The following is a 20,354-nucleotide window of genomic DNA, read 5'->3' as shown; positions in this document are numbered from 1 at the left end:
TTTAAAATACTTTGAGTTGAAAGTATCAACTATAATAATCCAAAATATTTGATTCACCAGGAAAAAGAAAATTAAAAAGAGAATATAAACTCATGTCTATTTGTTAGTTTGAAAAAGCCAACAAGCATGAAATGTAATCAAATATAAAATACTTGCTTCAAATAAGAATGTGGTGTAATGCATCACTCCATCTTTTAATTGAATTGACATAACAAGAAACTTGCAAATTTAAATTTGAATTCAAATCAGATTCAAATAGAAAATAGAAAACAGATAATAAATAAACAGAAAAGGAAAAGAGCCTTACCTGGACCTCACCAGAGCGCAGCAGCCCAACAACTGGCCCAGCATGAAGACCACCAACACGGCCCAAGCACAACCCACCAGCAGCCCACCTACTAGCCCACTGTACCGGTTCAGAAAAATATAAACGAAGGAGGGGGCTTCGTCCTCATCTCCTTCTCCACGCATGGACGACAGCGAGGAGGCGTGCTCCTTTTCTCCCTCTCGCTGGCGGCCTGCCCTTGCTCGATGGTGTGGCGTGGCGTGCTCCGCCGTGTAGTATAAAGACCCCTGGACGAACCCTAGTCTTCCTTTCTTCTTCCTCTGCTCCATTTACTTGCCCTGCCGAAACCCTGGCCGAACCACTCCACCTCACCGCCGATGAAGGACGTCTCCCCGAGCCAAACCGAGCCCACCACCATGACCGCCGTCCTCGACAAGCTACGCCCACGGGAGGAATCGAGTGGGGGTGCCCGAAATCGACGCCGATGACATCGTCTTCTCCGGCGTCGGCATCAACCAATTCCGGCGAACCAGGTCGTCTCCGGCCATGCCGTCAAGTCCTACATGTTCCTGGTGAGCTTGCGCTTCGCTTGAGCCTATTATTGCATCCTATCGCCGCCTGTAGCCAGTTCTTGCAATCTGGCCGGAGTTGCTCCGCCGCGGGCGTGTTCTCCGGCGAAGCTCCGGTGGCCATTCGGGAAAACCAACATCACCACGGTACTCAGCGTGTCGCGGGGGTCCGATAGAGCCTAGCCGCGTGTCCTGGGGCGCCAGAAATCGGCGGCGCCGCCGCGAACAGACTCGCCGGCGTTTAACCGCCGGTGGAAAGACGTGTCTCGTGGGACCCCCGGTCAATTTGACCTGGTCAGCGTTCCATCTGGCAGCTGACGTGGTCTAAGGCCCACCAGTCAGCCTCTGGGGGTAGATTAGCCGGGTAACTTTAGCTTTTAGTTTTTAAATTTAAATCCAGAAAAGATCTCTAACTTTGAATTAAGTTGTAAAATCCATTTTAACTCAGAAAAATATAAATGAGATATCAAAATTCTTAGAAAAGTAAACTCTATCCAATAAAAATATAATATGAAATATTTATTTTTAATAAAAATTGAATTATTTTTAAATCATTATTTAAGCCTTTAATTTTAATTCTTAATTCAATTAAAATTCAATAATTAGGAAAACTTCAGAAAATAAATAAAAAACCAGTAACTAAATAAGGAAAACATTAAAATTAATTTTCCTTTACTATTAATTTATTAAATCCTTATTAGGAGGATTTAAAACCCTAAATAATAATTACCTTAATTATTAATTATTTAAAAATAATAAAATGCCAAATTCCATATTATTTTATTTCCAAGTTATTAATAACTTCAAATATAAAATGAAGTTATTAACCATAGAACCAAATGATAAATAACAAACCCTAAATTCCACATGGAATGATATTACAACCCTATCATTTCATGTGATTCCTAAAACCCTAATCCATTCAGGAACCCTAGAACCACTATCTCATGTGAACCTTAATTTGCTTCTAAACCTAAACCCTAGGTTAAGACATGTGATCAAGAGACATTGTATTCATATCTAGGTCCATAATTAGCCACTAAGTGCACATCCAGGTCCACATAAAATATAGGAGCCTATCACTAAGATTTTAGCATTCCATGTGTTCATCCCCTCAAACCTAGATGATCAAATAGGAACACCTAAGTCTAAACCCTAAATTCCTATGATCAGCAGTATCAACCTTACTCATACCTATATAGCATCACACCATTGTGATGAACTCCATTAGCAACCATGCTAATATTGACATCATATCCCATACACACTAAACCCTACTAGTGTGAGATACTTATGAATCATCCTATTTAGGAACCAACCATTCTCTACTTAGAGATCCAATGGCTAATACAAGATAACCACAACCTTAATTGTAATACTTCTTATTATTTAAGAAGTATGTTCTTCAAAAGTTATTCTTTTGAAGAAAATAAGGAATCATCATCAATCCTGCCTAATAGGACCCATAGCCAACAACCAGTTATCACCAGCAAGATATACCAACCTTGATAGCCACTATTTATAATAAATTGCTCAAGATGCCTAGGCTTAGCTCAACCTTACAAGCCCTAGGTGTTGATGAATCCAACTAGGTTGTGATCCATCTACTACTTACACCAGAAACCAATTAAAACCATAGAAAACCATAGAACTCCACAACCCTAATTATCATACTTGTTCTTTATCAAAGAACATGTTCTTCAAAAGTTATTCTTTTGAAGTATATGATAATTAATCATTAACCATGCCATATAGGGCTAAAACCAACCAATATTCATTAAATGTTAGGATTATACCAAAAGTTATAGTTGTGTGCTATTATTATTATTGTGATGATATATTGCAGCACCTGTTTATGATACTATGTAACCACACCTGAATAAGAACCTTGTTTGTGAATCATTCTAAAAGTGCAACGCACCCTGAACCAATCAATACAACTCACTGAGCATAAATCATCGGGGTTAGATCACGCTTAGAACGATTGCATCTCATTCTTATGCATTATTGCATCCTTGCCAATCTTTTAAACATCGTCCTTACCGGACGATGATGCTATTTCAGAATTTGGAGTTATTGCGTATCGAAGACCTTGTCTGCATAATCTTGCAGTCAAGAAAGGCAAGTTCATCGCTTGCTCATGTCATTTGAGTATTTTTACCAAATTACTTGCAAAGTACTATATTTATCACTATTGCATGAAAAACAAAAACCCTATTTTCATAACTATGAATATGACTATGTGGTGGGCAATGGAACCATGGATTGTGTTGATATGGTGGAGGTTCCATTGCACGGGCTTATATCCATCTAGGATTAAACAACAAATGTCGCCAGTGATTCTTGTGCCGTAATATCCGTGTTAACCATAAGATCCGGAGTGGGACGGAGTAGTCAAAAGTGTTTCCACCTCTCGTTCATCAACGGATGCGCTTTACCGTAGACACTTGTATCTGTCAGGGCAAGCGGTGGGCTGGGGAAGCCTAAAGTCCCCACGGCATAGTCCGTAGACACTTGTCGCTCGAAGTGCAAGCGGTGGGCTGGGGAAGCCTAAAGTCCCCACGGTATTGCGGTCTATGATGGGTTGCAGCTACCGGCGAAGGAGTTTGGTTCGATCCCAAACTGTCGTCGTGGTCGGGGTCCACCCCTGAGTGGGAATAATGGGACCGGCGAGGACCCAGGGTCGGGGCATGCAACAAAGGGTGGGTGTTCGAGGTAGCGGAGGAACATGATTGGCTAGACCTTATACCGGGCCTCACACCATAGGAAGTGTGGACGGGGAAATTGCCCGGTTGGCACCAAGGTTAAGATCTCTTATGGGTAAAGCAACACACCTCTGCAGAGTGTAAAGAACCGTGACCTGTCACTCCCTGTTCCGGGATATGGAACTGCGAACGCGGCCGGAAAGGAGCTCCATGAAGTTCTAGTAAACCGGTGAAGGCTGACGGACATAGTTCTTCTAAATAAAATCAACCTTTTGAAGAAATGGTTATGAAAACTTGCATTAGTATTAGACTTTCTGGTCTAATGCTATAGCTAGTGCATTAAACACCTCTTTCCTATAATGAACTTGTTGAGTACGCTCGTACTCATCCCACTCTTAAATCCCCTGCTTAGATATGAAGGCATCAACGGAGGATCTACAGTGCAAGTCAAAGGCCGAGGAGTCAACAACTACTTCAAGAGACAGGACCCTGTCAGAAGAGTCAGATACCACATCCAACAAGGAGAAAACCTAGTTTAGTCATAGAAGGGAACTAGCTTCCTAAACCTAGCTCCTATTTAGCTAGAATCTATTCACAGCCCCTATAGCTAGTCAAATACTCTACAAATAGAGTTCGTGATAGGATTAGACTACGAGTCGTTCTTCTGGAGTTTATTTGAAGATTTACCTCATTGTAAAGTAGGAGGATGTGCTGATCTTATGTAATAGAGTCGGTGTTGTAATTCTATAGACATGCCTTGGACCCGCATATGTTTCTGTTGTACCACTCTGAGCGATATGATACCCGTGGAACGGTGTTTCATTGGTGTTATATCAGACTTGCATACTACACCATGCAGTGGTATGCCGGGTCACCACACCATCTCAGCACTTGTTGATCACGAGCAATCCAGGACTCGTACTCAGGGTTGGCGATGGTGATCTTCTTGCCGTTTGCATCTTCAGCGGCAAGAGTTTTGGCGGGCGCCTTGTCGACTCCTTCAACAAGGTCAAGGACACGGGCACCACGAAGTGCCGGGATGACGAGGGCTGATGTCTACTCACGCTTCTTTTCTTGTAGACAGTGTTGGGCCTCCAAGAGCAGAGGTTTGTAGAACAGCGGCAAGTTTTCCCTTAAGTGGATCACCCAAGGTTTATCGAACTCAGGGAGGAAGAGGTCAAAGATATCCCTCTCAAGCAACCCTGCAATCACGATACAAGAAGTCTCTTGTGTCCCCAACACACCCAATACACTTGTCAGATGTATAGGTGCACTAGTTCGGCGAAGAGATAGTAAAATGCAAGTAGTATGGATGTATATGAGCAGTAGTAACGGCGCCAGAAAATACTTGCTGGCGTGCAGTTGACGTGGGAGATATTGCAGGAAGTAGAGATGCAGTAAAACAGTAAACAAGCGATGATTGCAGTATTTGGAAACAAGGCCTAGGGATCATACTTTCACTAGTGGACACTCTCAACATTGATCACATAATAAAACCACTCTACACTCTCTTGTTGGATGATGAACACCATTAATTGTGTAGGGCTACAAGAGCACCTCAATGCCGGAGTTAACAAGCTCCACAACATTCGATATTCATATTTAAATAACCTTAGAGTGCATGATAGACCAACGCAATTATACCAAGTACTAACATAGCATGCACACTGTCACCATCAAGCTATGAAAGGAGGAATAGATCACATCAATACTATCATAGTAATAGTTAACTTCATAATCTACAAGAGATCACAATCATAAACTACGCCAAGTACTACATGATGCACACACTGTCACCATTACATCATGGAGGAGGAATAGAGTACTTTAATAACATCACTAGAGTAGCACATAGATGAATAGTGATACAAAACTCATATGAATCTCAATCATGTAAGGCAGCTCATGAGATCATTGTATTGAAGTACATAGGAGAGAGATTAACCACATAGCTACCGGTACAGCCCTTAGCCTCGAGGGAGAACTACTCCCTCCTCATGGGAGACAGCAGCGGTGATGAAGATGGCGGTGGTGTCGATGGAGATGCCTTCCGGGGGCACTTCCCCGTCCCGGCGGCGTGCCGGAATAGAGACTTCTGTCCCCCAGATCTTGGCTTCGCGATGGCGGCGGCTCTGGAAGGTTCCTCGTACCGTGGCTTATTCGTATCGAAGATTTAGGTCAGGGGGCTTCTTATAGGCGAAGAGGCGGAGTCGGAAGGGTTACGGAGCCGCCACACAATAGGGGGGCGCGCCCCCCCTTGGGCCGCGCCGCCCTACTATCTGGTGTGCCTGTGGCTCTCCTCTGGTCCCTCCCGGGTGTTCTGGAAGCTTCGTGGAATTATAAGATGCTGGGCGTTGATTTCGTCCAATTCCGAGAATATTTCCTTACTAGGATTTCTGAAACCAAAAACAGCAGAAAACAGGAACTGGCACTTCGGCATCTTGTCAATAGGTTAGTTCCGGAAAATGCATCAAATCATCATAAAGTGTGAACAAAACATGTAGGTATTGTCATAAAACAAGCATGGAACATAAGAAATTATCGATATGTTGGAGACGTATCAGCATCCCCAAGCTTAGTTCCTACTCGTCCTCGAGTAGGTAAACGATAAAAGATAATTTCTGAAGTGACATGCTACCAACATAATCTTGATCATACTATTGTAAAGCATATGAGATGAATGAAGTGATTCAAAGCAATGATAAAGACAGCGATTAAACAACTGAATCATATAGCAAAGACTTTTCATGAATAGTACTTTCGAGACAAGCATCAATAAGTCTTGCATAAGAGTTAACTCATAAAGCAATAGATTCAAAGTAAAGGCATTGAAGCAACACAAAGGAAGATTAAGTTTCAGCAGTTGCTTTCAACTTGTAACATGTATATCTCATGGATATTGTCAACATAAAGTAATATAATAAGTGCAATAAGCAAGTATGTAGGAATCAATGCACAGTTAACACAAGTGTTTGCTTCTAAGACAGAAAGAAGTAGGTAAACTGACTCAACATAAAAGTAAAAGAATGGCCCTTCGAAGAGGGAAGCATCGATTGCTATATTTGTGCTAGAGCTTTTATTTTGAAAACATAAAGAGAGCATAAAAGTAAAGTTTTGAGAGGTGTTTGTTGTTGTCAACGAATGGTAGTGGGCACTCTAACCTCCTTGCCAGACAGACCTTCAAAGAGCGGCTCCCATGAAAGATTTTTTATTTTTGGGTGGCACACCTTCCAACCTTGCTTTCACAAACCATGGCTAACCGAATCCTCGGGTGCCTGCCAACAATCTCATACCATGAAGGAGTGCCTTTTTATTTTAGTTTTATTTAGTTGACACTCCTCCCCACCTTTACTTTCTCAAGCCATGGCTAACCGAATCCTCGGGTGCCGTCCAACAATCACACACCACGGAGGAGTGTCTATTTTTTTTGTAAAATTATGAAAGTTAATTAATTGGGGCTGGGAACCCCATTGCCAGCTCTTTTTGCAAAATTATTGGATAAGCGGATGAAGCCACTAGTCTATTGGTGAAAGTTGCCCAACAAGATTGAAAGATAAACACCACATACTTCCTCATGAGCTATAAAACATTGACACAAATAAGAGGTAATAACTTTTGAAGTGTTTAAAGATAGTACTCAAGCAATTTACTTTGGAATGGAAGAGAAATACCATGTAGTAGGTAGGTATGGTGGACACAAATGGCATAGTTTTTGGCTCAAGGATTTGGATGCACGAGAAGTATTACCCCTCAATACAAGGCTTAGGCTAGTGACAAGGGATTAACTTGTCAATGCCTACAGGTTGTAGACTAGGGTTTCGTTGGAAGTAGAGGGCAAGTAGATCTCGAAGGTTTCAGCCGAAAAGTACTCGACGATTATGAAAACTAGGGTTTGAGAGACAATGATTCGATGCTTTCTTTGTCCCTCGACTCCCCCTTATATAGGAGGTGGAGCCGAGGGATTCGTGTTGTACAAGTTACAAAGTCCGGGAAGGTTTACAACTCATCCCGCAAGATTACAAACACCACCTCTATTATAATTCTAACTTTCCTTAATATCAACTTGGGCTTCCGAATCTTCATATTCTTCGGGTCGTGGGCCTTCAGTAAACCCAAGGTACTATCTTCGGCAGGCCCATTGGGGATGCCTATGTCAGTAGCCCCCGAGATTTTGCTTGAATCGCAGAGTCAGGGAAAATCTCCACTGTTTATTTTTACTCGACAACTTCAAACTTCTCTATATTTCTTTATATTGATTTCTATATTGTACAGGGATAATGGTAATTGGGGCTAGTTCATCTAACAGATCAGGTACTAGTTAACTGCTCTAGTGGCAATCCGCAAAAACCTACTTCAAGATCACGTCCCTGGACATGATCTCGGGATACTGGTGTAAACTTCGACAGGTGCCGCTTAAGGTCTTACCATTCTGTCGAGTCCCAGTCATATTTATCGGGTACCTAACGCGTCCGTTAGGATTTTCTTCGTATCTGTTGATACGGATAAAAGTAGCAAACCGACGTCAGAGACGGCGCCACGCCACACAGAACGGATCTGGGGTCTTACCTTCGCAAATTTGCGGCATTCAGAAATTGATCGCAACTTTGGCGTTCTGAGAATATATTGTCAAGTGCTTATTCGGCTGTTGGAATGGCACATTTTATTGAGTCAACGGATGACTTTATATTGCTCTCCCGATGGGAGTATATGTAGAGTTAGTTATAACTCGAAATATATTCTTTTGCTCTTCCATCTTTCTTCTTCTTTTTTCTATAATTTCATCGGGCACGCGGACAGCGTTCCCGATGGGAGTAGCCCCCGAGGCTACAACCAAGGACTTGTGCTTGGGTGTAGGCTCCACGCCTTATGCTGCTATATTTTCTTTCTCTCCCGAAGTTTTCAAATTTCTCGGGTGCGCGAACAGCGCTCCCGATGGGAGTAGCCCCCGAGGCTATGAACAAATATTTGTATTTGATCATAGACTCACGCCATTTCTATTTTGTCTTTTTGATCTTTTCAATTTTTCAAAGTAGCCCCCGAGCATTTGATCAAAAACTTGTATTTGATCAAAGGCTCTCCAATATTTTTCCATGTCGCCTTTTTATGAAGCTGCTGAGTCAAATTTTTCTCCTGCTAAAGTGACGTTATTGCTGACGATAGCCACGATTGCAAGTCCGAAAATCGCGAGAAGTCTTCTCCCGCTGCCTTGCGGGCCCAAATTATCCATTATCTTGACACGTCGTGCGAGTGGGGGACACACGTCCTCCGCTTTTCCTGGCGCACGTACTGTAACTTCCCCAAGGTTAAAATACTTTTTTACCCCTGTTCCACGTGGTTATCATCTGCCGCACACTTTTTCCATCCAACGGTCCGCCGCTTCGCCGCACCTCTATATAAGATCCCCTTCTTCTTCCTCGAGCACTTCCGCTCGCGCCGTTCTCCTGCTCTCCTCTGCAAAACTTCCTCCTACGCCCCACAACTCCTTGAGCTCATCTTCTCCAAGCTGCATTCCTGCGCCATTGTTAATGCCACCGCGTAGGTTAACCAGACACAGCACGCCGGAATCGTCGATGGCTGCCATAGATCTGGGAAGCGCGGAGTGGGAGAGGTCCAAGATCTCCACCCAGGACATCAACCTCCTGAAAAAACTGGGGATCAGCAAGAAGCCCAAGGCGCTGTGCTTCCCTAGTGAAGAAAGCTACCCAACCCCTCCAATGGGGTATCGGGTAAGTTTTATCGACCATCTCATCCGTGGCCTTTCTGCCCCCATTCATCCTTTCCTTCGAGGATTGCTTTTCGTTTATGGTCTGCAACTTCACCACCTCACGCCCAATTCTATCCTCCACATTTCCATTTTCATCACCCTCTGTGAGGCCTTCCTTGGCGTCCAGCCTAACTGGGCATTATGGAAGCGCATTTTCTTTTGTCGCCGCAATGGCTCTCCCAACATCGCCTATAATATAGGTGGCATTGTTATCTCCGTTCGCCCCGAAGTCGATTACTTCGACGTCAAATTCCCTGACTCAGTTCAAGGGTGGCGCAAGAAGTGGCTGTACATTCAGGAGGAGAACCATGGATGCGCTGAAGACAACATTCCTCCTTTCGACGGTGCCGAGAAAATCTATCGCCGCCGCTCCTGGGATGCAGAGGCTACCGAGGAAGAAAAAATATCGACAGAGGCACTGATGACTCGCATCCACGAGTTGCAAAACACTCGCGGCAAAGAGCTGTCAGGTATCCAAATCACGGCGTATTTCCTTAGAATCAGAGTGCAGCCCCTTCAGGCTCGCAAATACCCTCTCTGGAAGTATGCTGGCGACAAGGATGCGGATCGATTGTCTGCGGATTTAGAGGTCAAGGACTTAGAAAAGCTTGTCCGCAAAATCTCCTCCCTCAGCAAAAAAGATCGTGTCCCTTCTTCTTGTCGCGTAAAACCATTCAGCGCCACCAATGCGCTCCCCGAGGTAACCTTTTGTCGACTTTACTCATTTTGATTTGCCATCCTTTGCATATCTCTTTTGTTGACATCTCCCCTTGTTTTCATATAGAACCATCCAGATCTTGTCTCGCTTCCTCCCCTTCCTGAAGGTGGGGAAGTCGAAGAACGTTCTGTTGTCAACGAAGACAACCAAGATGCTCCTGTCCCTGCTAGTGAACCCACAGGTTCTCGAAAATCTACGGGTTCTTCTGAAAAGGAAGCTGATCGGAGGGTACCACGTCGGCACAGTCTCCTCCTCCTGCTGTTTCTCCAAGGAACAAAAGGAAAAGGGCTGATGTCGAAGATTCTGGCACCTCAAAAGCCGAAGAAGCTGCTCCTTCACGTCAGAAGGCAGCTTATGATCCATACCTTGAGGCCCTCATCAGCTCGTAAGTCACTTTTTATTTCCCTTTATTTTTGTACTCGAAGATTTTTGTCTATCTTGCTTTTTATGCTGCCGCCATTTAATCTTAGTGATGACGAGGAAGAAGTACCAACTTTCGATGCGACTGCTCGAACGAGTACGTCGCACACTCTGGTTGTTTCCGAGGTGCACGTTGAAGGAGAAGAATCTTCGCCTCCTCAACAAAACCTCGACGCTCCTACTCCTCCTTCAAGCCCCCTTGTCCCTTCACCAAAAAGGACAAGGGTTGAAACGATCACGGAGCCTACCCTGCAATTGGGTAGCTCCTCGAATCCTCTTTTGGACGATGTGAGTCCGTAATTTCTTTCTTGTCATTATCTATATTTTCTTTATTTGCTCCTTTGTGCCATCGTGTTTTCTCTCATACCTATGCCTCTTTTTTTCTTTTTCCTTTTTTGACAGCCCATGATCAAAGAACTTATTCACATCGGTGCCCAATTCATTGGGTATCGCGAGTACGCCAGCAAGACCGAAGGTAATGACTCCCTGCTTGCTTTTGTTCGTAGCTTCTTGCTCCTGTGTTATCGATATGTTGACTATTTTTGACTATTTTGGCAGAAAAACTTGCAGAGGCCAACAAACTTGCCGAAACGCTTGCTCAGAAATTAGAGCAAAGTGAGGCGGCTCGCAAGAAGGCCGAACTTGATGCTGGCAAAGCTAAAGCGGAGGCTGATAAAGCCAAGGCAGAAGCTGCTGGTGTCGAAGATCTGCAGAAAAGGCTTCATGCTGCCGAAACTTCTTTGAATGAGCACAAGGCCACACAGGCTGCTCGTGAAAAATCGATCATCAAGCGCTTGAACTCGCAGAATCGGCGCTTTGTCGGTAAGTTTGTCGATCTATTCTGTTCTCTTTAGACTTACTTTCTGTACTTGCTTGTCGACCAACATATATTTTCTTCGACAGGTAAAACAAACCAAGAATTTGAGCTTGAAGATCCCGACAACGATCCTCTTCTCGACGCACTCTCTGTCCTTGAGTTTCATGGAACAGAAACTCGTGAAGGTATTGAACAGGCTGACGCAGGATTGTCACGGCTGTTCCCCTACTTCTTCCCGAAGAAAACGGAACCCAAGACTTTTCTTGCTCTTGCCAAGGACTTCAATCCACCAGAAGATCTTGGACTCAAGATGCGCCAAGAAAACATGAAGATTGCTGTCGAAAGCACTGTCGCCTTGGTCGCTGACAGCCAGCAAACTATCGATTGGACGAAAGTAGGCGACACAGAACAGATGGAGACCACAAAATGGCGATCGCTGATCAGGGCGGCAAAGCCCAACACGAAGAAGATCTTGGCCTATCTCGGGATCAAGCCAACTTCGACCCCTAGCTCGTCGAAGCCGGAGGTCTAGTTGAAAGCCCCTTCTTTTTTATTTTCTGTTTCTTTAGATCTTGTCGCCACAATAGTTTTGGCGACAATAGTCGTAGTAATCCTTTTGAAGAACTCCTCCTGTAATATCCTTGTAAATTTCCTGAAGCTCAATGAAATTCTATTTTTCCTTATCATTGATACCGAGACTTTCTTTTCCAGTTGATATTTGACAACTACTCCGCCAGTCCTTGTTCTGCCGATACTTCGCCTGCTTCTTCCTTCTCGAAGAAAACCTTTGTCGATAATACCCTTATCGAAGGTTCTTCAAGTAAACACTTGTCGCAAGATTTGCAAGAACTTCGGCAACAACTTCAATCCATGAAAAAACAAATGCTTGTGCTAATGGAACAGTCTCGAAGATCTTCGGAGAGGGAAAAAATTGCTCTTCAACAGGCTCAAGATGCCATTGCTGCAAAGGATGCCGCGGTTGCTGAGGCTACCGAAGCTTCTTCTCGAGAAAATTATATGCTTCAACTAATGAGTGACACCAGTCTGCACATGACAGGTATGCTTCCTATGCATAACCATACTTGATGTAATTCTTGCTATTTTCCCTTAATATTTCCTCTGCTGAACCAGGTTCTTTTTTGGATACTGCTGCCGAAGATCAACGCGTTGAGGCTCGAGCCAATGTTCTACTCAGACTTGCTGCACAACATGGTTCTAACTTTTGGGTTACCCCTGAGCGTACCCGCCAAATTGTCAGGTTCCAAGATCGCGTGGCTCAGGTCCGTGATTTCCTCGATTTTTGTACAAAGACCTTGTTTTTAGTGTCTGGAACCATGTTCCCGCGCAACAAGATGCCAGAAACTCTTCCTGCTTTGATGGAGAAATTTCGAGATGCTCCTCGAATCCATGGCTTCGTGCGAGCTCAACTCTCTGCTGGCGCAAGATTTGCTATGATGATGATAAAGATTTGCTATCCAAAATTGCCCATGAATCAAATTGTTTCCAAGTGCCTGGCTAAGATGTCGAAAAAGAAGAGAAACATGGGCAAGATTGATGATCTTGTGACTCCTGTAGCCGAAGATATGATGGATGAACTTCTTCGGATGGATGCTGAGTTCTTTGTGAAGGGTAGCTATGCCGAGCATAGTACTCGTCCTTCCAATGAGCGAATAACCATAGACCATGTGCTAGGTATCCGCTGAGGGTTTTTTCCTTTTTCTTGCTGTATTTTCTCCATTGATGTGTCTTTGTGTATTTGTAAACATGATCTATATTGTAAAGCTGCCAACTATATATATTTATATTTTGTCTGGTTTTGATCGTCAAGCCCCCGAGCGTCTTGGTGGCGACGTTATATATTTTTGTTGCGAGGTTTTCAGGCCAAAGCAATAGAATTTTGATGAGTATACTATTTTTATGGGTGTTAGCCCCTGATTGTCTTTTTGGCGAGGTATTCTGTACCAAGGAGAAATATTTTTGTAAGTCTAGTTCATCTATATTGTGTATATCTTGTAATCTTGAAGGCATTTAGCCCCCGAGCATGTCGAAAAACAAGAAGTATGTCTCCACTATCTTTATTATATTGCAGCACCGCGAGCCCGCCTCATTAAAAACCTTTCCAGCCTCACTCGGTGCCCTGAAAAGGAAAAGAGTGCGTCTGAAAACTCGCGGGCGTTTCAGTACATTGTATTTTTACAGAGTAGGACTATATTTCGACTCTAGGCGTAGAATCGCCTGAGCTGTGCCACGTTCCAGGGATTTTCTCGGGAACCCCTGTCTTCTTGTCCTTGATCCTGTATGCACCTCCTTCGATTACTTCTGTGACGACGTAAGGGCCTAGCCATGGCAACTCGAGCTTTTTAGTACTTTTTTGATTTAGCCGTAGGACCAAATCTCCCACCTGGAAAGATCTTGGCCTCAACCGTCGACTGTGGTAGTTTTTGAGGTCCTGCTGGTACTTGGTAACTCGTGAAAGTACTTCATCTCGAGCTTCATCGAGTGCATCTACGTCGTCCTCCAAAGCCTTTCTTGAAGTTTCTTCGTCATACTCTGTCACTCTTGGAGAATCATGCTCTATCTCAATTGGTAGTACTGCCTCAGCTCCGTGGACAAGGAAAAACGGAGTTTCTTGTGTCGCCGTATTTGGTGTTGTTCGGATGCTCCATAAAACACTTGGCAATTATTCTGGCCAGGTATGTCGAGCCTTTTCAAGCGGTCCTAGCAAGCGCTTTTTGATACCGTTACAGATGATGTCATTGGCTTTCTCGACTTGGCCATTGGTTTGCGGGTGCCCAACTGACGCAAAGTGCAATTTAATGCCTACTTCTGCGCAGTACTCCTTGAATTCCTTGGACGTAAAGTTACTACCATTGTCTGTGATGATGCTGTGAGGTACCCCAAACCGGAAAACGATACCTTTCACGAATTTGACTGCTGATTCTCCATCTGGTGAATTTATCGGCTTTGCTTCTATCCACTTGGTGAACTTATCGACAGCAACCAACATGTACTCGTATCCTCCTGGCGAAGTTTTATGCAATTTTCCCACCATATCGAGTCCCCATTGGGCAAACGGCCAAGACAATGGTATTGGCATCAGCTCTGCCGCCGGAGAGTGGGGTTTTGCGGCAAATCTTTGGCACGCATCGCAGGTTCGTACGATCTCTTTTGCGTCTTCAATCGTTGACAACCAGTAAAATCCAGCCCGAAAAACCTTAGCTGCGATAGCTCGACTGCTTGCGTGGTGACCGCATATTCCTTCATGTACGTCCTTTAGGATTTTCCTTCCTTCTTCGGGTGTAACGCATCTTTGCAACACGCCCGAAATACTTCGCTTGTATAGTTCCCCTTTGACCACTGTGAAGGCTTTGGATCGTCGAATAACTCACCTTGCTTCAACTGGATCTTCGGGTATTTCTTTCCTTAGAATATACGATATGTACGCTTGCATCCATGGAACTTCTACCATCATCACCAGCTCTTGGTCCTTTTCTTCATCTGGAACTTCTTTGAGAGGCGCCGACGTTTTCTCCTCCCTCGTTTTCTTCTGCGCCTTCTTTGGCTTTGTGGATCTCTCAGCTATTTCTTCCCAAAACACTCCTGGCGGTATTGCAAGGCACTGCGACCCGATGTTTGCGAGAACGTTGGCTTCATCATTGCTCAGCCTACTGATGTGATTTACTTCGCATCCATCAAACAGCTTCTCAAGCTCATTGTACACTTCCTTATATGCTATCATGCTATCATTGACTGCGTCACATTGGTTCATAACCTGCTGAGCTACCAATTGTGAGTCGCCAAAGATCTTTAGTCGAGTTGCGCCGCAAGCTTTCGCCATCTTCATCCCGTGTATAAGGGCTTCATGTTCTGCTTCATTGTTAGATGCGTTTGGGAATGTCATCCGTAGGACGTACTTTAATTTGTCGCCTTCAGGTGATATAAGTATCACCCCTGCACCAGCTCCTTCTACTCTCTTGGATCCATCGAAGTTCATGGTCCAGGTTCTCGATAAATCTGGGGGTCCTGTATTTTGTAGTTCCATCCACTCTGCAACAAAATCTGGCAAAATTTGCGACTTGATTGCTTTTCTTTTTTCATACGTGATGTCCCGAGGAGAGAGTTCTATTCCCCAAAGGGAGACACGTCTTGTGGCTTCTGGATTGTTCAGTATATGCGATAGAGGTGCTTCATTGACCACTATGATCGGGTGTGCCGAAAAATAGTGGCACAATTTTCTTGCTGTCGTGAATACTCCATATGCTAATTTCTGGTACTGCGGGTACCGCTGTTTTGAAGGAGATAAGACTTCACTAATAAAATATACTGGCCTTTGCACTCCATGAAGTTTTCCTTCTTCTTCTCTTTCAACGACTAGCACCGTGCTAACCACCTGGGGTGTGGCTGCGATGTATAGCAGGAGAGGTTCCTTCTCTTTCGGCGCCACCAGGATTGGTGGTGTCGAAATTGTGCGCTTCAAATCCTCGAAAGCTCTATCGGCCTCTTCGTTCCACTGGAATTTCTCCCCTTGCTTGATTAAAGCATAGAACGGTAATGCTTTTTCTCCCAGCCTGGCGACAAATCTGCTTAAAGCTGCGACTCGCCCCGTTAACTGTTGTATTTCTTTCAACTTTGTTGGCTTTCTCATTGTTACGATAGCTTGTATTTTATCGAGATTTGCTTCAATCCCTCTTGCTGAAACTAGAAATCCAAGAAGTTCTGCTGGGACGCCGAAGGAACACTTCGTCGGGTTCAATTTGAGGCAGAATTTATCGAGGTTGCCAAAAGTTTCCTTCAAATCCTCGATTAGCGTTGTCCCCTTCTTTGATGTTATGACGACATCATCAATGTACACTTGTACGTTTTTCCAATCTGTGTCGCCAAGCACTTCTGCATCATCCTCTGGTAAGTTGCTCCCGCGTTTTTCAGACCAAAGGGCATTGTTCTATAGCAAAACACGCCGTAAGGTGTGATGAACGCTGTTTTGACTTCATCTTCTTCTTTCAATCTGATCTGGTTATAACCAGAATATGCGTCCAAGAAGGAAAGACGTTCACATCCTGCCGTGGAGTCGATAATTTGGTCGATCCTCGGGAGGGGAAAGTGATCCTTTGGACAATGTTTGTTGAGACACGTAAAGTCGACGCACATGCGAAGGACTTTAGTGTTTTTCTTCGGCACCAACACTGGGTTTGCTACCCATGTGGCCTCTGTATGCAGCTCTTTTATAAAATCAGCTTCTCGTAGTCGATCTATTTCTGACAGCATAGCTTTGCGGTTTGGCTCTGAAAAACATCGCAAAGGTTGTTTGATTGGTCTCGCTAGTGGATCCAAATTTAGGTGGTGCTCGGCAAGTTCCCTGGGTACTCCTGGCATGTCAGCTGGACACCATGCGAAGATTTTCCAGTTCTCACGGAGGAACTCGACGAGCGCGCTTTCCTATGCGAGGTCCATGTCGTTTGCGATGGATGTCGTCTTTTTCGGGTCTGTCGGGTGAATCTGCACCTCCTTAGAATTTTTCTCAGTGTTGAAAGTCGATTCTTTATTTGGCCTTCCAACATCTGGTAGCACATCGTAGTCAGTCGTGAGTCTTGACGCCATATACTCCGCTTGCATCCCGAAAGTTTCTGACAGTCGATGAAAATCCTTATCACACTTATCGGCTAGGGCAAAGCTTCCTTTGACTGTGATTGGTCCCTTAGGTCCAGGCATTCTCCACAATAGGTACGTATAATGTGGTACCGCCATAAACCTAGCATATGCTGGTCGTCCCAACAAAGCGTGATACTGTGATGGGAAATCTACGACTTCAAACTCCAGCTTCTCGATTCTGTAGTTTTCTCGGGTCCCAAACTGAACATCGAGATTAATCTTCCCCAACGGGTAACTTGGCTTCTCTGGTGTGATACCGTGGAACCTCGTGTCTGTTGGTTTCAGGTTTGCTAAGGATATGTTCATCTTCCTTAATGTATCTGCATACATAAGGTTTAAACTACTGCCGCCATCTATGAACACTCGAGATACGTCAAATCCTGCAATTACCGCTGGTAAGATGAGTGCTGATTGCCCTGGTCGAGGAACTTGCTGTGGATGATCCGCGATTGTGAAACCAATATCTTGTCCTGACCAATTAAGATACTCGACTGTTGGTGGAGGCATCTTCTCTGCCATGAACACCTGTCGCGAGATTACTTTCTGAGCTCTATTGGATGGCCTGCCTTTCTGAATCATCGAGACCGCTCCATTGGCATTTGGATCTACATAAGGCGATGGTGCAGGTGCTGCCGCAATTCTGAGCTGGTGTCGATTATCGTCCGTAATTGCGGGAGGGGGTGGTAGGTGAATCTCACTCCTGGGTTCTCGAGGATTTCTATGTGCTACCTGAGCATTGGCATGCCCTGCCCACCTTAGCATTGCCTGGAAATTTCGACAATCCTTCTGCAGATGTCCTGACTGTCTCTTTCCGTTGCTATCGAGGAAAAAATGCATCTGACACGGCCCGTTCATCATCTCTTCGGGAGATACGAAAGGCCTCTGGAACCTTGGCCCGCTATTTTGCCTATTATTTCGAGAGTCATCTCTATTGTCGGCTCGCTGCTCATTGCTTCTTTGATAATCATCTCTGTTGTTTCCTCCGGCGCTTGCTCGGAAGCCAGCCGAGATTTGTCCTGGAGCATCATAGCTCGAGTACTGTCGAGGAAATCGTCGCCTTGGTTGATAATTTCGACCGCGGTCTTCCTCTGGCGACCTATGCTGTTTGTTGTGAACAGCATCTTCTCCATCTGCCCATCTGTTTGCTATTTCCATTAGTGCGGATACTGTCTTTGGATTGGTCCTCCCCAAGTCCTCGACAAAATCTCCACGCCTGATTCCTGCGACGAACGCATCTATTGCTCTCTCGTCAGATATGTTTTCTGCCGAGTTTTTGATGATATTCCACCTTTGGATATACTTTCTCATTGGCTCGTCTGGCTTTTGTCGGCACGCCCTCAGTTCCTCTAATGACGCAGGTTTTTTGCATGTGGACCGGAAGTTCTTGACGAACACGTCCTCGAAGCTATCCCAGCTGTCGATAGATCCTGGAGGAAGTTTCTTTATCCAAGATCGCACGGCTCCACTCAAATATACCTGGATGCTTTGCATAGCTGTTGCTCTGATTCCTCCTGTGAGCTTCACTGTCTCAAGATAATCAACTAGCCAATCCTCTGGATCTTGAAGGCCGTCGAATTTCTTGAAATTATCAGGCAACTTGAATCCCGAAGGGACTCGAGTTTTTCGGACTCTTCTCGTGAAGCATGGCAGACCGCACATATCCTCGTCGTTTAGCTCTGGGGAATGCCGATGTTCCCTTCTGCTTTGTCGCGCTCTGTCGACCCTTGCTTGTGCTGCCGTGTCCCTTGCTCCACTTGGTCCTTCAGGAGCTGCTGTTGTTGCTGCCGCAGGTCGTGGACTATTTTGCCTTGCTGCTCCTTCGGGAGGTGTTGATGCAAACGCCGTTCCCATGGCTCCAACTCCTACCATTGCCATGTTATACAATGCCTCCCTTGGATCTCCTGGGGGTGGCCTGGATGCAAGGATGAAAGCTTGTGTCGCCATATACCCAGCTTCTGGTGTCTTAGGGATGATGTTCCCTCTCGTGTCTATCGACATAAAACACATGTCGAGGTTTTGAACCAAGTGCTCTCTTTCTCCTTCAGGTACGTTTTGTAACCTTGATCTTGCTCTGTTCCGAGCTTCTCTGTGGCTATCACCCGAAGTTCTAGATTGTCGACTCAGCTCTACCCTTCGCCTACTTGATTCAGAGGCTGCCTCCCTTCTTCTGTTTAAAGCAATTGTCTGTTTTTCCAATTCCCTTGCAGCTCGTGCGAGCCTATATTGATATGCTTGTAACTCTTCTGGCGTGGCTGTGGTGGCCATTGGTTCCGAACCATCCATAGCTCTTGCGGCTCTATCCCATGCTGCTTGTGGAAGTTGAACTCTATCTCGTGGCTGTGACCCGATATATTTGTTGCCTAGGCCACGTCGCAAATCAGAGGGATCAACGTATGGGTTTCCCAAATCGTCGAAAGCCTCCGATGTTTCCTCCTGATCATGGCTTGGCTCGCCGATGACATAAATCTGATGATATTTTGCATTCAGATCTATGCTGGGTTTGGTGACACCATCATGAAGATTGGTGAAGACCTTGCCCACTGTAGTGGATTTGTCGATGAAGTTGAAGCTGTCGACACTGCTCGAGCCATTGCTTATATAGGAGTCCGCCGATGACTCAAGCGACATGTCGTTGAAGATCTTGGCAAGCTTTTCTCTTGCCCTAGTGCTGACAAAGCGTGACGACGAAGTTTCTTCCTCTCCTGACTCGATCGATGATGTTGAGCTTGAAAAATCGGAATCGACCGCCGAAAATCCTGACGAGATCGGAACTTCGAGACGATACGTTCCCTCTTTCTCGACTCGAAAGTGGAATCTTCCGAACGTCATCTCCATAGGCTCCGCCAGATACGCATATGCATCCAAACGGGAGGGTGGGTGAGGCACAAAATCGACAAGACCAGTTGCGATCTGTTTACCTCGATCCATTGCGTTGCTTGCAGTTGACGAAGTCGATGATCTTGCAGTTGACGAAGTCGACGATCTTGAACGTGCCATCGAGACCAGATCCTAGACGCCTCTAATTCCCACAGATGGTGCCAATTGACAAGGGATTAACTTGTCAATGCCTACATGTTGTAGACTAGGGTTTCGTTGGAAGTAGAGGGCAAGTAGATCTCGAAGGTTTCAGCCGAAAAGTACTCGACGATTATGAAAACTAGGGTTTGAGAGACAATGATTCGATGCTTTCTTTGTCCCTCGACTCCCCCTTATATAGGAGGTGGAGCCGAGGGATTCGTGTTGTACAAGTTACAAAGTCCGGGAAGGTTTACAACTCATCCCGCAAGATTACAAACACCACCTCTATTACAATTCTAACTTTCCTTAATATCAACTTGGGCTTCCGAATCTTCATATTCTTCGGGTCGTGGGCCTTCAGTAAACCCAGGGTACTATCTTCGGTAGACCCATTGGGGATGCCTATGT

The sequence above is a fragment of the Lolium perenne genome, chromosome 6, assembly GCF_019359855.2.
Source record: "Lolium perenne isolate Kyuss_39 chromosome 6, Kyuss_2.0, whole genome shotgun sequence".
Classification (NCBI taxonomy): Eukaryota; Viridiplantae; Streptophyta; class Magnoliopsida; order Poales; family Poaceae; genus Lolium; species Lolium perenne.
Note: the sequence above shows the minus strand (reverse complement) of the source record.